At 39.3% G+C, this 17,265-nt stretch overlaps 1 long non-coding RNA gene across 1 annotated transcript; it reads left to right on the top strand.

Moving 5' to 3' along the window:
* The first annotated feature begins 12,433 nt into the window (after nt 1-12,433).
* LOC147930356 (uncharacterized) lies at nt 12,434-12,996 on the top strand. Its single transcript, XR_015574112.1, has 2 exons — nt 12,434-12,475; nt 12,532-12,996. It is a non-coding gene; the product is annotated as an uncharacterized LOC147930356 (long non-coding RNA).
* The last annotated feature ends 4,269 nt before the right edge of the window (nt 12,997-17,265 follow it).

Genomic DNA, 17,265 nt, shown 5'->3' with positions numbered 1-17,265 from the left:
TAATACTCAACAGATATTTCTGTCACCTAAAAACCAAAACCAACAATATTTTCAGTCAAATGTCTTTTAATGTTTTTTTCTTTCTTTGAACTCCATATCTCATAATAATCTTGTATCCTTTTCCTTTATTTATCACCATTTCTTCATAAATCTATGTAATTTGTTTAATAAATATCTATGTTGTTTGGTTAATCCTCATATGGTGTTTCCTATTTACTTCCACTAGATAATATTCAGAAAATACATATTAAGATCTTTTAAATCAATCAAATACTAGATTTGTTGCTAAAAGACATGAAATAATAGTTGTTAAAAATAATGAATGAGATCCTAAGTGGGTAAGGATGGATACATTTGTATATACATGTATATTACAATTGTAAATAATTTAATTTGGAGAACAATATTTCATGTTCTTCTAGGTAATCTTGTGATTTTAAATGATATGTTATTATAAGATAACAACTAAAGCTAAGAATTTAAAAAATGCATGTTCTTAGTTTACTCAAGCAAAGATTACCCAAGTTAACATTTGGTTATAAAATCCAGTATTGATCCTGGGTTGATAGAATATATATATATATATATATATATATATATATATATATTTTATTAAAATAGATGTAAGAATGATATATAATTTAATTTCTACGGTGGTACGAAGAAGTATAGTAGTTTTTGTTGGTATGACGAAGAAGTATAGTACTTGATCAAACATATGTGTCTACGAGCTCATGTGAGGGTTCCGTATCACACAAAAAATTAGTCTTGTTAAAGAAAAAAACTTAGTAAAAAGATACTAGATACTAGATAGTAACTTGTGTTGTCTATCGCGGAAAAAGATTTACATATATTTTGATTCGCTAGTTTGAATAAGAAAATGTTTGTAGTATTTGATTTAATTTACTTTATGTATGTGTCATACTTTGATCTAGACTCATACTCGGTTAAATAAACTCAACGTTCGACACTAATCAGTTTTGGATCGAATATTATAATCTCTTGATTATAAGTTCAATAAAATTCAAAACAAAAACCCACTAAAATCCGTATTGACCACTAAAATAGCAAAGAATGAGATCATTTGTGGTGTTGGAGTTGGATGCAGAGCATCCAAAATGTCAAATTGATACTATGTTAGATAAGCAAAGGTTTAAACTTAATTCGAAGAAAAGAACAATGTGAGATATAACATTATGTCACATACTATTATCTCAAGGTATCCTCCCTCCTAAGTTTCCTGCAAATTGAAATTGTAGGTCTTGCACTCTTGCAAGCCTCCTCACAGTTTTTGGGGCTTAACTACGACCTATGTCATATAAACCCTGCAAGGTATAAAAGAGATAATAAGAATAATATATCCAAGAGAGATTTCTAGACTTATACATTTCTTTTTTTGTAAGAAAAATCATTGCACTTACGTTTAACTTTTCTCATAATTTTTTGATACAATAGTTAACTTAAGGTCATCTTTCGGACTGCAACAGTTTAGCAAATCACATCAGTATACCATAAATTTCAGTGAATGAGATTGAAGAATTGGATTCTATAGTTGTTCAAATTTGGTAAAAATTTGACCTGGTTAGTAAGTCACGCCCTATGTGACATAGGCTATGTCCATATCACACTCCTTTGAAGCAGCTCTAGGCCTATATGCATTTTCACACCTGCATATCATCCACATAAATTCCAAATAAATACCAACAAAAGATGATATATATAGTATCATGGAAAAAATGAATAAAGTAAATGATGTATATTAAATTTGCTAAAATCAAGGTTAGTTACTTTTTTAAGGAAGTTAGTACATTTTTGAAGATATGTTTAAATTTTTTTGATGATAAACGCAAAATCATTTCAAAATTTGTGTTAACCATTGGACATGTTGTGTTATTGGGATTTTTACGGTGTTGGCCTTTTTTATGGAGATGATTACTGAAACAAGCTTTTTAACCAAAAATATTTATTACTGTATTTAAGTGTTATTACAGATTAAATGCTATTTAAGTAGGTTAATTTTATTTTGTTACAACTACACAATCTTTAGATTCTGTAAGTATTTTTTTGTATAAAATTACAGTGATAATTTCTGTAATATACCACATTACAGTAGAGTTATTATTATTATTTTTTCAACAACAATAGAAAAAGATTAGCTCAAACGAGCCAATGACAAGGAACATTGTTTACAAAGTTAATTTGATGTGAAGCTGAACGAACACGTCGTACCAGGTTTTCTGCTTTACCATTCTGAGAGCATGGGACTAAAGCAATGAGAAAAGAACTAAACTCCTCTTTGTCAACTTCAATCTCTTCTAAGTACGCCTTGAAAGCTGGCTACTCGGAGGGCAAAAACACCATCTTTTCGATGGAGAACGGTAAGATGCGGAGATGGAAGCGATGTGGAAACGTTTCGATGGAGAACAAAGGATGCGAACGATGGATAAGAGATGGATCGATTGACGACACAAGAGGTTTGGCTCTCCTTTTTATATGGTCACTAACAAGGTCGAACCCCGTTTGGAGCTTGTTAGGGTTTTCTCGATGCTCAATCCCGGATTGAAGAAAGAGAAGAGTGAGACAAGATCAAAGAATCTCTCTTTGAGAAAAGTTTTATTATCATACAAGTCTAAGGAGAAACAAAGTGCTAAGAGGAGTTTAAATAGCAAGGTTAAGGAAGGAGCTTAAGGACACGCAGACTCATCTTGGTCCGCAAATCGTCCTTTGACGTGTTCTGTTTGCAATGAGAACACGTTGCCTCCTTTGACTAACAAGCTTAGCCACAAAACACTCTCAACGGTCCAAAAGGAATATTCCAGTGTTCAATTTAAACCAAAAGATAAGAGGGAAGAGAGATAACCGCCTTTGGCCTTGACGCGGGAAGCGACTTGGCCTTATAAGTTTTGCACCAAGCTCAATGCCTCGTTAAAACCTTCTCCGGTAATCCTAATGGGAAAAACCCGGAGTGAGGAAAAAGAGTACAAATCCTTGCTTAAGTGACTTTGTTGTCTTCACTCTTGGGTAAGAGTGAAGACCAAGCGAACTGAGCCTTCGGAGTCTTCATCGGTTGATTGATGCTGGACGAATGGTCGAACGAAGAGGTTGATCCGCTGCTTGGCCGCCTTTGCCGAACTCCTTGATCGAGTCGTGGCTCTTGGGAGGATCGCTGGTGCCTTGGCCGCGTTCGAGGTAGGCGTCTTGGCCGCGTCCGGTGCGTCTTGGCCAGGCGTCTCGGTTGCGTCCGGTGTGTCTTGGTCGTCTTGGCCGAGCTCCCGTCCTACGATCACATCATTCCTCCCGCTTGAAAAGGTTTTGTCCCCAAAACATCTCCATCGTCACTTACATCAAACGGAACGAGGTCAGTGACTTTGAAAGAAGTTGATGTGGTATACTCACCTGGAAGCTCGAGTCGGTAGGCATTGTCGTTGATCTTCTCAATGACTCGGAAAGGACCGTCTCCTCATGGGCTGAGCTTATCCTTGCGCCTCTGCTGGAACCGTTCTGGCCTCAAATGCAACCAAACCCAATCGCCGGGCTTGAACAGCATCAGTTTACGTCCGTGGTTGAGGAAGTGTGCATACTGCTCGTTCCTTCGCTCGATGTTCGCTCGAACCTCCTCGTGCAATGTCTTGACCAGCTCTGCTCTTATGGCTCCGTCTTGGTTCTTGTTCTTGTCCGGTGGTATAGGAAGGAGATCCAATGGTGTAAGCGGCTTGAACCCATAGGCGAGTTTGAAGGGTGACTTCTTCGTAGACGAGTGCACCGCTTGGTTATACGCGAACTCTATGATGGGAATGCATTCAAGACAGGATCCCTTATTGCTTGCGATCGCCATTCTGAGCAGGGCGCCTATTGAACGGTTGACAACCTCCGTTTGGCCGTCGGTCTGCGGGTGAGCGGCGGTGGAGTAGAGGAGCTTTGTTCGAGCTCTAAATGGTGACAACCTCTAAATGGTGCGCCAAAAGTGACCGAGGAACTTCGGGTCTTGGTCGGATATGATAGTGCGCGGGATGCCATGGAGCCTGATCACTTGACTAAAGAACAAGTTCGCCAGTTGCACGGCGTCATTGTTCTTGTTGCACGAGATGAAGTGAGCCATCTTTGAGAACCTCTCCACAACAACCATAATGCTATCTTTATGCGCCAAAAGAGGTAGGCTGAGGATGAAATCCATTGGCAAATCGATCGAGGGTGCTGAGGACACCGACAAAGGCATGTAGAGGCCGTGAGGGTACATTGTCGACTTGGAGGTGCGACACACGATGCAACGACCGCTATGCTTCTCCACCATACTGCGCATCTTTGGCCAGTAGAAATGCTCTCGAAGCACGGCCAATGTCTTAGTGATGCCAAAATGACCTGATAAGCCTCCGCTGTGGGCTTCTTGCACAAGCAACTCCTGGATAGAACCATTTAGTATGCACAGCCGTCGTCCTCTGAACAGGAACCCCTCATGAACATAGAATTCGGTGTAAATTCCCTTCCCATGGTTCTGGAAACAATCACCAAAGTCAGCGTCTCCAGCATAAGCATCCTTGATGCTTTCAAAACCCAACACTCGCGCGTCCATAGTAGTGATCAGTGCGTGTCTCCTTGACAAGGCGTCAGTGACTACATTCTCCTTTCCCTTCTTGTACTTGATGATGTAAGGGAAAGATTCTATGAACTCCAACCACTTCGCATGATGTCTCTTGAGATTAGTTTGGCTGCGTAGATGCTTCAAAGTTTCGTGATCGGTGTGAATCACGAATTCTCTCGCCAGCAGGGAGTGTTGCCAGACCTCCATTGCACGAATGAGAACATATAACTCCTTGTCATAGGTCGGGTAGTTGAGCACTGCACCACTAAGCTTCTAACTGAAATATGCCACGGGCTTGCCTCCTTGAGTCAAAATGGCTCCGATCCCGACTCCCAAAGCATCGCATTTGACCTCGAAGGTTTTGTTGAAGTCAGGCAAGGTGAGCAAGGGGGCTTGCGTGAGGCGCCTCTTGAGCTCAATGAAAGCTCGGTCTTGTTCTTCTCCCCAATGGAACTCGCTGTTCTTTTTGATAATAGCGGTGAGAGGCGCGGCGACCATACTGAAATCTCTAACGAATCTCTGGTAGAAGCTCGCTAAGCCGTGGAACGACCGGACTTGTGTGATGCTTCTTGGCGTAGGCCACTCCTCTATTGCGCGAATCTTCTCTCCATCGACTTTAAGGCCCTGCAAACTCACAACAAATCCTAGGAAGACCAATTCATCAGCAGCAAAAACGCACTTTTTCAAGTTTGCGTATAATTGCTCTTCATGGAGAGTAAACAAGACTGACTCTAAGTGTTGAACATGATCAGACAAGCTAGAACTATAGACAAGTATATCATCAAAGTAAACTACTACGAACTTATTAATAAATGATCTTAAAACATGGTTCATGAGACACATAAATGTAGAAGGGGCGTTAGAAAGACCGAATGGCCTTACCAACCATTCGTACAAATCCTATTTCGTTTTGAAGGCTGTCTTCCATTCGTCGCCCTCCTTCATATGAACTTGGTGGTAGCCGCTCTTCAAGTCGATCTTTAAGAAGACGCTGGCGCCACTTATTTCGTCGAGCATATCGTCGAGGCGTGGGATGGGGTGGTGGTACTTAATGGTGATGTTGTTGACGGCCCTACAGTCGACGCACATTTGCCACGACCCGTCCTTCTTCGGCACTAGGAGAACAGGAACAGCGCACGGACTCAAGTTCTCTCAAACGTATCCTTGTGCCATTAACTCCTTGACTTGTCGCTCAAGCTCCTTCGCCTCTTCGGGGTTGACTCGGTAAGCTGGCCGGTTCGGTAGCTGTGCGCCTGGAACGAGATCAGTCTGGTGCTCAATGCCTCTGATCGTAGGTAGTCCTTCAGGGAGTTCATCAGGGAACACGTCGGAGAAGAGCCTAAGGACGTCATGTATCAGCTCCGGTAAGGCGTCTATCGAGCCTTCAAGACCTGTGAGCAATAAATCTCGAAAGACCATTAGTAACACTTGGCCAGAATCCCTAATGGACTTCCTAACATCACCATATTGCACTAAAAAGTTCTTTTTATCGTCCGAGTCTTTAGACAACTTGTTTTGCATTTCATGTACTTGCGTTGGGCTCAAGGGTTTCAAGCAAATATGTTTGTTGTCATGAACGAAGTAGTATTTGTTCGTGTGGTCGCAATGTGTGGTGCGCTTATCAAACTGCCATGGTCGCCCCAATTAGAGGTGGCTAGCTTGCATAGGCACTACATCGCATAGGACTTGGTCCTTATACGGACCGACACTAAACGAGACCATGACCTGTTCTTTGACATGGATCACAGTCTTGTCATTTAACCATTTCAAAAGATAGGGACGAGGGTGGTTTGTGGTCTCAAGAGATAGTTTTTTGACAAGACTGGAACTTGCAACATTGGTGCAAGATCAACCGTCTATAATCAAGCCACAAACCTTCCCACTTACAGTGCATCTCGTGTGGAAGATGTTGTTGCGTTGGTTGGCGTCGTCGGCGGCTATGCTTGCATTCACGATGCGGCGAATCATCAATACCTCTCTGACTTCAGGCTCAGCTACAGCTTCTTCCAGTTCAGCCACTCCTCGAATGTTATCCTCGGAGGCCTCATCGTCGGACTCAATCTCGCCGGCTTCGGTAAGGATCATTGTTCGGACGTTCGGGCAATCACGAGCGTAGTGTCCTCTCCCTTGACACTTGAAACAGACAATGTCGTGGCTCCGGAAGTCGGTGGTGTTGCGTCGCGGATGTTGGCGCTCATTGGTGGCGGGCTCCCTTGGTTTAAATCTTGAGTCCGCACTGGTTGCCTTTGGTTTCTCTGGTAAACGGTTCGAAGGCGACGCATTAGGAGACCAAGTCAAAGCTCCTTGAGTTCGGGTGCGAGTCGCGGAGGCGCTCTTCTTCTTGATTTGGTTCTCAATCTTCACCGAGAGATGCAATAACTCTTCAAAAGTTTGATAGGGCTGGCGCTTGACCTTACGCGCAATGCGTTCTTGTAACCCGTCTAGGAACTGAGCCATGAGTGACTCCTCGGAGTCGTTGACTTGCAAACGGTTGCGCAAGTGCTATCACGGGTGGTGCTGGTGGTACTTCGTCGGCTATCGTACGGTCTGGTCAACAGTGACGTGTCGAGGCCTCGCGGTTGAGTTTGAAATTTAAACCTCGCAAGACAAAAAGCAAAATACAAACGCGTGAGAACCGACGCTCAATAGGACCACTTAATAGATTTTTTTCGTCACCAATGATTGAGCACAACTCACACAAATTAAACCTATGATCAAAACATAAAGCAAAAGCAAAAGTGCTAAAAGACAAAAATTGCTCTATGACCAAAGAAAAAAACACGAATCCTGGACAAAACTCTACCTTTATCGATCTAAAAGCAAACAGGTAAGAACAATGAACAGGATGAACAAAACAAGTCGCTAACAACCTAGACAAACGATGAACAACACCAAACATGCACCAAATTAAACCAAATGGTAAAACGGAACAAACTAGACAAGATGTTGCATACTAGACTAACAAACAACCTAAAGATGTTGCATACTAGACAACACAACCTCGTAGGAGCTTTTGAAGCTCTGATACCAAGCTGATGTGACCGAGGGTCGCGGATGCGGATCGGTCGGAGGAAAAGTTTTAGGACAGAGCTCGGCACGAGAGACTTTCCTCGGAAAAGTTTTGAGGTTTCGAATCTAGGGAGGATTCAAACAAGAGAAACGAAAAATGGCGAGATTCCAACGAGCTGTTTGTGAATACGGTCGTGTAGCCTCTATTGGATTGAATGGATGTGGTACGGACGGACGGATGCGGAAAACGGTTAAGGGAGGATACGGTAAGATGCGGAGATGGAAGCGATGTGGAAATGTTTCGATGGAGAACAAAGGATGCGAACGATGGACAAGAGATAGATCGATTGACGACACAAGAGGTTTGGCTGTCCTCTTGATACGGTCACTAACAAGGTCGAACCCGGTTTGGAGCTTGTTAGGGTTTTCTCGATGCTCAATCTCGGATTGAAGAAAGAGAAGAGTGAGACAAGATCAAAGAATCTCTCTTTGAGAAAAGTTTTATTTTCATTCAAGTCTAAGGAGAAACAAAGAGCTAAGAGGTGTTTAAATAGCTAGGTTAAGGAAGGGGCTTAAGGACACGCGGACTCATCTTGGTCCGCACATCGTCCTTTGATGTGTTCTGTTTGCAATGAGAACACGTCGCCTCCTTTGACTAACAAGCTTAGCCACAAAACACTCTCAACGGTCCAAAAGGAATATTCCAATGTTCAATTTAAACCAAAAGATAAGAGGGAAGAGAGATAACCACCTTTGGCCTTGACGCGGGAAGCGACTTGGCCTTACACGTTTTGCACCAAGCTCAATGCCTCGTTAAAACCTTCTCTGGTAAACCCAATGGGAAAAACCCGGAGTGAGGAAAAAGAGTAGAAATCCTTGCTTAAGTGACTTTGTTGTCTTCACTCTTGGGTAAGAGTGAAGACCAAGCGAACTAAGCCTTCGGAGTCTTAATCGGTTAATTGATGATGGACGAATGATCGAACAAAGAGGTTGGTCTGTTGCTTGGCGGCCTTTGCCGAACTCCTTGATCGAGTCGTGGCTCCTGGGAGGATCGTTGGTGCCTTGGCCGCGTTCGAGGTAGGCGTCTTGGCCGCGTTCGGTGCATCTTGGTCAGGCATCTCGGTTGCGTCCGGCGTGTCTTGGTCGTCCTTGCCGAGCTCCCGTCCTACGATCACATCAGCTGGTCTCGGGGATTGGGCAGTAATCCAATGATCAGAACATTCTGAAATGAATTTCCCAGATCCTACCCGTTTAATGAGTCCTTCGTTAACCAGAGAGCAAACAAACACCATACTCTGCCAGCCATAAGACGGTGAGTACGATTTAATTGGATCCATAGGATCACAATATGTATAGTAACAATCTTTAAAGACCCAAGCAAAAAGTGAATGTGGAACCGTTTCAACCGGCATAGTTGTTTTGCCAGTAAAGACTTTCGTTTTAGACCCACCAAGACTCTCTGGGATACCCAAGTAAGTACTCATCCCACCCAAAATTCATAATCCCCAATACACCTTTAAGTGCCTCCCGCGAATCAGGATCAACCGTATTACCAAATTAAATAGAAGACTTTTGAAATTTTATTTGCTGACCAGATACTCGCTCATACTGCTTTAGGATCCGTAAGACAACCTCACATTGTTCCTTCGTGGCACGACAGAAAAAAAGACTATCATCAACAAATAGTAAATGGAAATCGCTTGACAAGCAGTCGGCACCTTAATCCCCGTAATAAGTTTGGACTGTTCCACCTTCCAAAGATTAGCAATAAGCACCTCTGTACAAAGAATAAAAAGATATGGCGACATAGGACCGCCCTGCCGAAGCCCCCGGTGAGGAATGATTGAACCATTTGGTTTGCCATTAAGCAAAACTCTGTAATGGACCAACGTCACACACCACATAGTCTAGGAGATCCACCTATTAAAGAAAACCAAGTTTTCGCAACAAAATTTCAATAAAACACCATTTCACCCTATCATATGCTTTACTCATATCCGTCTTAATAGCCATAAACTTCTCCTTGCAAGAAGGATTTGTCCGAAGCCCGTGAAACATCTCCTGTGCTATTAATATATTATCTGAAATTAAGCGCTCCTCGACGAAAGCTGATTGCGGTTATGAGACGAGTGAAGGCAAAAATGAGTGTAACTGTTGACACAAGACCTTAGAAATAATCTTGTACCTTACATTATACAAACTGATAGAACGCAACTCCGTCATCCTAGTTGGTTTGTCCACCTTATGAATGAAACAGACATTTGTCATATTCAACCGTTTATCGAAGACCCATTCTGAAAAAAGGAATTAACAAAAGTACCAAATCAGCTTTGACGGTACCCCACGCCTTTTAATAAAAAAAGAGCGGTCATGGCGTCTGAACCCGGGACCTTGTCAGGGTACATCATAAACAAAGTCTCCTTGTCTCTTTTTCAGAGGTAATTTGAGTCAGAGATTATAATTCTCCTCCGTAATAACCGGTTGAACCTCACTAAGTGCCTCCTCAAAATCAGAGGGGTCCGAAGAAGTAAATAATTCTTAAAAATAAGAGACCGCTGTATTTTGAATATCTGTTTCCTCCGTAGTAAACCCCATTTGTATCATGAAGACCAACAATACGGTTCCTAACCCGCCGTTGCTTTGTCTGTGCATGAAAATAACTGGTATTCTGATCCCCATACCGCATCCACCGGCTACGAATCTTCTGAAACCAATACAGTTCATTATCCCAATATGTTTCCCTTAATTGCCAAGTCAGAGCAGCGATTTCCTCGACATTACTAGCACCATCTGCCTCTGCTACCGCCAATTTTGTTTTTATCTCCTCAATAGATTCCCATCCATATGGCATTTGATCCTTTCTCCCGTGAGAAATTGCATGCCGACAAGTAATGATCTTGTCCACAAGGTTACCCGTCAAGGGAACGGATGTCGAGCCCCAACCCTCAGCAATAACCCCAAAGAGACCTTCCTTATCTAGCCAATGTCTATCGAAACGGAAACCACTCCTACACCGACGAACCCTATCCTCTAGACATGCTAACACTGGCTTGTGGTCAGACGCAACCATTTCCAAATATTCTGTAAAAGACTACCGAAACAGATCATGCCATGCCTTTTTGGCAAGAGCCTGATCCAGACGACATCGTATCGGCTTCTTATCCCTCCAACTGCGCCAAAAAAGACTATCTCCAAGGGATGGAAATTTGAGTAAACTGCAATGGCGAATCATGGAATTAAAAGGGATGAAGGACGAAACATTACGCAACCGCCCACCCCGCTTTTCGTGGTTCCTCTTCAATTCATTAAAATCAGCAATGAGAAACCAAGGTTAATCCCGGGTTACCCCAATTCGTGTTAACCCCTCCTAAACTAGATCACGGTTTTTTTGAACCGGATCCCCATAAACAAAGGATAAATAAATTAGTTGTCCCTTGTAATCAAGCTCCACATCAATCAACTGATTAGGTTCAAATAAAATGGAAACATTATTATTATTATTATTATTATTATTATTATTATTATTATTATTATTATTATTATTATTATTATTATTATTATAATTATTATTATTATTATTGTTATTATTATTATTATTATTATTATTATTATTATTATTATTATTATTATTACTATTATTATTATTATTATTATTATTATTATTATTATTATTATTATTATTATTATTATTATTATTATTATTATTATTATTATTATTATTATTATTATTATTATTATTATTATTATTATTATCTTATTATATAAAGTTGGGTTTTGAAAGTTAGCCATTAACAAGATTTTGACATGTGTCAAGTTATCAATCTCAGTTTTGACATGTGTAAAAGTTAATACTTAATAGAAGAAATTTGATTACAACAAAAATAAAATATTTTATTTTAAAAAATATTAATAATGTGAAAAGATAATTATAAAAAATTACAGAATTTATTAAAAATGCAAGATTTTGACATGTGTCAAGTTATCAATCTCAGATTTTGACATGTGTAAAAGTTAATATTTAATAGGAGAAATTTGATTACAACAAAAATAAAATATTTTGTTTTTAAAAATATTAATTATGTGAAAAGATAATTATAAAAAACTACAGAATTTATTAAAAAATGCAAAGTTTTTTTAAATAACTATAAGGAGATTATATATATATATATATATATATTTCATAAAATTCAAAATTATAATATTATTTATTTATTTTTAAGTTTAAGTTATTAATTCTACAAAAAATAGAAAAATAGATTAAGGAAAATATAAAGTTAATTATTATTTCTAAATTTGTAAATACTCACTTCTATATAAACATAGATCGCCTTATATTTAAATAATTTATCCAAAAACACTGCTTTCAACTTTGTTTAATTGGGCAATTTTCTTTAATGGAAAGGTAACTTTTCTTATTTTTTAAACCAAAATTTTCTCATATTTTCTCCTTTTTCAATTGGGAATAGGTAAGATTAATATGTTGACAAAAAAAAACAAAGATTAATATATGCGTCTTCTTTTCCTAATACTGTATTTTAAAATTTATAGTAGTATTTTTGATTGTTTTATTTAATTTATATTTTCATCTTTGAATCATTTGGGATTCATATGTTATCATGGTTATAATTTTCTATTGTTTCTTTAATTATGTCAAATTAATTTTCTTCTAATTTCTCAACCTTGATTGGTTGGTGATAAACCCTTCTTTTTTTTTTGCAAACAAAAAAAATAGAAAAAGAGATTAAGAAAAATATACAGTTAATTATTAATTCTAAATTTTATAAATACTCACTTCTATATAAACATAGATCATCTCATATTTAAAGAATTTATTCAAAAACATTGCTTTCAACTTTGTTTAATTGGGCAATTTTCTTTAATGGAAAGGTAAATTTTTCTTATTTTTTTAAACCAAAATTTTCTCCTATTTTCTTCTTTTTCAGTTGGGAATAGGTAAGATTAATATGTTGAAACAAGAGCTGCTTGATCAAGTAATTGAGAAGCGATTTTGAAATTTCGGAAGTTGTAACGGTAAACCGTTTTAAAATTGGTTTCAAACCTGATTTATGTGGGTTTCTATCGAATTTGGTTCGTAAACCGTTTAAATCCAGGTATATAGAGAAATATATGAGAACTTTTGATTCGGGTAGAAATAAGTTGAGAACTTACGACTCGAGAATATTTGAGATGTGGTCATATTTCTAAGTAGTTTTGGTATAATGTTATACTTCTAAGGAGTAAATAAGGCATCAATCCTTAACGTGATTATGACATATATCATGTTCTGGATTGTTTATAAAGTTTCTATTTTGTATATATGAATTATCTTAGGCTTTATATATACCATCATGATTATAATATTCAAAATTTTTATTTTTTTATGTTATATTTATTTTTGTAATAGAGTATATAATTTCCACCAGTTGTTCATCCAAAATATTTTTGTAGTAAAAAAAATTCATGGTTAAAGAAATTATGTTACAAAACAATTTTAGTAATTATAAGAACTATAATTATGCCAAACAACATAAATTTTGTTTAATTTGTTTAAAAGATATTTTATAGGTGGTGATAAAGAGCATACTTTAACAATAAAATAATTTAGGATTTAAGAGCATATTTTTAATGGTGACATACAGTAAAATTGTATATGGTTACTAAATTATATGTTGCTTTGAAAAATTCTCTGCATGTAAAATATTTTGTAATAAGTTGTAACACGTTTTTGAAATTTGACAATAATAATATTTGTAATAATGAGTATTTGGCAAAGGTTTAATGAGGTATAATTTAGCTTTAGATTATTGTAATAATTGTTATAATATATTAAAAATATAAATAAACGTATGAAGGTAAATACAAATAAATTTTTTCTCTAACTAAAAGATTATTTTATATTTACTTCAAGAAATAAAATTTCTTTTTATATTTTTAAAACATTGTTTAGGGTTTAGAATTTATTCTCTTCAATAATTTTAATAGCCGCACATCGTGCGGGCCCTTATCTAGTTATTATTATAAAATAAAGCTAAACCGCCACTACAACTAATAGGCTGAACCGTTTTTAACTGAGAATAACCAAAATGGCTAACAAAAAATTCTAAAAAAGAAAAAAAATTATCTAGTTTCAAAAAGAAATAAAAAACATGGCTGATGCTTCTTCCATAAATCTCTAAGACAACTGATAGTGGCTTTGTTACCAAGCCCTAGGCAATTCCAACTTAAAACCTTCATTTAGCTTTCAGGATAGGTGGCTTCCTATCTCTAGTAACACCCTGAGCCTCCTCCTTTGACTTCGAGTTGTTGTTCTCTCCAGCTAGTCCAGAAACCTTGAGAGCCGGCCGCTTACGATATTGCTTAAATAAGTATATAGAGATATATATTAATTAACATCACTTCAACTTTTCTCAATTGATTTTATTTGATTAATGGTTTAAGAAATTATTTAGGTTCAGTTTTGGTAGTGTATAGTATTTCTCACTTGTATTATTTATTTTGGTAATGTTCTAACAATAATTAGCTAAACTTTCTTACAGACTACTCTACTGAAACCTTAAACTCTGTATAAAGGTGGGAAGTCTTTTGACCATTGGATCAAGAGTATACAAAATTCTACACGAGGTATGGCGTTGAATTTCCAGAAAGCACAATTTCTTACACATTATTGGTACAAAACTTATTGGAGATTCCAAAATATTGTAGACAAAGTTGTCCATTGTGGTCTCGTGTATGCAGAAAAAAAATCTATAACGCGCATCGGCGCATGTAAATCCATATGTTTTAAATTTGACTGTTGTGAAACAAATTGCATCATAGAAATAATAGAATCATTGTTCGAAGAAGTTATTTATCGCCTATTGCAGGTAATATATCATTCATTACAATATAATTAAATCAACATATTTAATAATAACATAATCGAAAAAAATAAATTTTATATAAAGTTTTCTGACAGGACAAAGCTTATCAATATACTTCAAATATTATATCTATACATATTTTTGGTCGGGTATATATATACTGTATACCATTTCATGTTTTGCCGTATATTGTAAAATGAGTCAATAACTCTATTTTTCATAGTTTTTTTTCTATTCATGCCCTCCTAGTTAAGCCTGGGCGTTCGAGTACCCGTTCGGACTCGGATCGGCTATTTTAGATTTTCGGATTTTTGGATTTAGAGATATAGGATCCATTTGGGTACTTGTAACACCCGCAAACCAAATTTTGGTATTTTGGTAAGGGTGTCGATTGATACCTTCTAGTGAGGCATCGATCGACACCAGTTGTGGCCGGTTTGGTCGGTTCAATTTTGATTGTCCGGTTTGCGTGGTTGGTTTAGGGAATCCCTAAATCGAGTGTAAAAGAAGGAAAACGACCTAGGGTCGTGATTTTGGGTGTTTTTGGCCGCTTTTAGAGAAAAAGAGAGAGAGAAAAGTGTTCTTGAGCTTTTGAGACAGATTGGTGGGATTCCTTGCTATTTCTTGAGAGATCTAAGGCTGGGAAGGAGCTAGAAGCTTGCTGGGAGTGAGGGAATTCGTTCTTGCTGGTCAGAATCTTCTTGAAAGAGGTGAGTGCATGACCATGGCTTATCTAAGCTAAGATCTCTAGATTCTATGTGTTTTGGTGCTTATGTGGTTGTTTCTTTGAGTTCTCTATGATTTTTCGTTGCTGTTTGGGCTGGGTTTGGCTTCTGGGAGTGCAAGGAGCGGATTGGAGAAGATTGGAGGCGAGATTCGGAGTCTCTGATCGAGGGAAATCGCTGCTCGACATCGGTGTCGGTCGACACCAGTTGGGGTGTCGGTCGACACCAACGCGAGGACGGCTCGGGACTTTGGCGAGTGACGATCGATGCCATGTGGAGGTGTCGGTCGACACAAACTAGGGTTTTCGGGAGTGTCGGGCAGGGTGTCGGTCGACACCAGATAGTCAGTGTCGATCGACACCATCTGGTGTCGGTCGACACCCCTTGTTCAGTTAGGATGGATGTTGCATGCTATGTGTATGGCCTGGTTTGTTTTATTGATTGTTGTTTGTGGCATGTAGAGATCTTATTGCTTGTGTGTATAGCCCAGTAGATGGGAGGATTGCCTCACTAAGTATTTGTGATAATACTTACGCATCTCAATTGTTGTTTGTGGTGTGCAGGTAAAGGCAAAGTGTGATCGTGGAATCAAAGGCAATGAAGAGGAGGATGTTCTAAGGACTCGATTGGATGTTGTCTGGCATTGCTAGGTTGCTAGAGTTGAGTCATTAGAAACATTGCTAGGTTGCTGATTTCTTGTTTCTTGTTGTTTAGTATTTGAATATTATTGATGTTATGGTTATTGGTTATTATTGGACTATTATTGGATATTTATTTGGTTGTTATTATTCCCCTGTTGATTGTGAATGTGGTTAGGTGGCTAGTGGATATGGGACCACTAGTTGTAGTTTTATTTATTATTTATTATTTAAAAAAAAAAAAAAAAAAAAAAAAGGTCGGTCGTTTCATTTTGGTATCAGAGCCCTTACGGTTCTAGGTTTGGGTTCACTAGGCTTTGTGCTGTAGATGTTGGGATTGCATGTCTTGATTGATTATGTGAGTTAGTCAATTGTGTGTGGCATGGAGTCCTAGAACATCCTCTTCGAGCCTATTGGTGATTCCACGGTGAGTTTCTATTTCTGTGTTAAATAGTAATTGTTTGCTTAGCCTTCTGTTCATGGTAGTGCAGATGGTTAGAGAGGATGTTGTTGCTGGTCGAGGTCGTGGACGCGGTCGTGGTCGCGGTCGTGGTCGCGGTCGTGGTCGTGGTAGGGGGAGAGCCTCAGTGGTTAGCGAGACCGAGGACCAGAGTGTGATAGCTGAGGGTGTTGGCGAGTCGCAGGGAGTTCCGGGGGATTTTGTGAGTGTGGCCGGAGGGGGCGGTGTTGATGCTCCAGTGGTCGGTGATGCTAGGGTCCCGGGTGTGGGAGCCCCAGCGGGAGGAGTCCCTGGTGTGGACATTGCAGCTTTGCTAGCACAGGTGTTGGAGCGGTTACCACCTGTGGTACCGGCTCAGGCTCGGGAAGTGCCACCAGTGGTGGCGGAGGAGCGGCAGCCAGTGGCTGCGGATGTAGGGGTCCATACTCGTTATCTCAGTATGTTGACAGAGATGGGTCGGTTGCGTACTGAGCAGTTTTCAGGAGGTGTAGATCCTACTGTTGCGGATGCGTGGAGGACGAGAGTGGAACGTAACTTCCACACTCTGAGATGTCCTGAGAAGTTCTGGGTGGACATAGGGGTCTACTTTTTGAGTGGTGATGCTGAGTTGTGGTGGAGATCTGTGGCTGCTAGGAGGGTGCAGCGGGAGATGACTTGGGCTGACTTCGTTTTGGAGTTCAACCGCAAGTATTTTCCTAGGGAGGCTTTGGATCGTTTGGAGGTGCAGTTCCTTCAGTTGTCTCAGGGGACACGGTCAGTGCGAGAGCTGGATTTGGAGTTCGGTCGACTTATGTGTTATGGAGGTCGGGCTATGGAGGTCGGGCTATGGAGTCTGAGGAGGCTCAGATCAGGAGGTTTTTGAGGGCTCTACGTGATGACTTGAGGGTTCACTGTAGAGGAATTTGAGGATGTGTTTCAGTCTTTATAGGGATTACCACCATCTCGGTCGGATCCTTTTACCATTGAACTGGAACCGGGGACGACACCGTTATCC

This window comes from Camelina sativa, chromosome 12 (assembly GCF_030686135.1).
Source record: "Camelina sativa cultivar CO46 ecotype springtype chromosome 12, ASM3068613v1".
NCBI lineage: Eukaryota > Viridiplantae > Streptophyta > Magnoliopsida > Brassicales > Brassicaceae > Camelina > Camelina sativa.
Note: the sequence above shows the minus strand (reverse complement) of the source record. Positions and strands in the feature narration are given on the sequence as shown.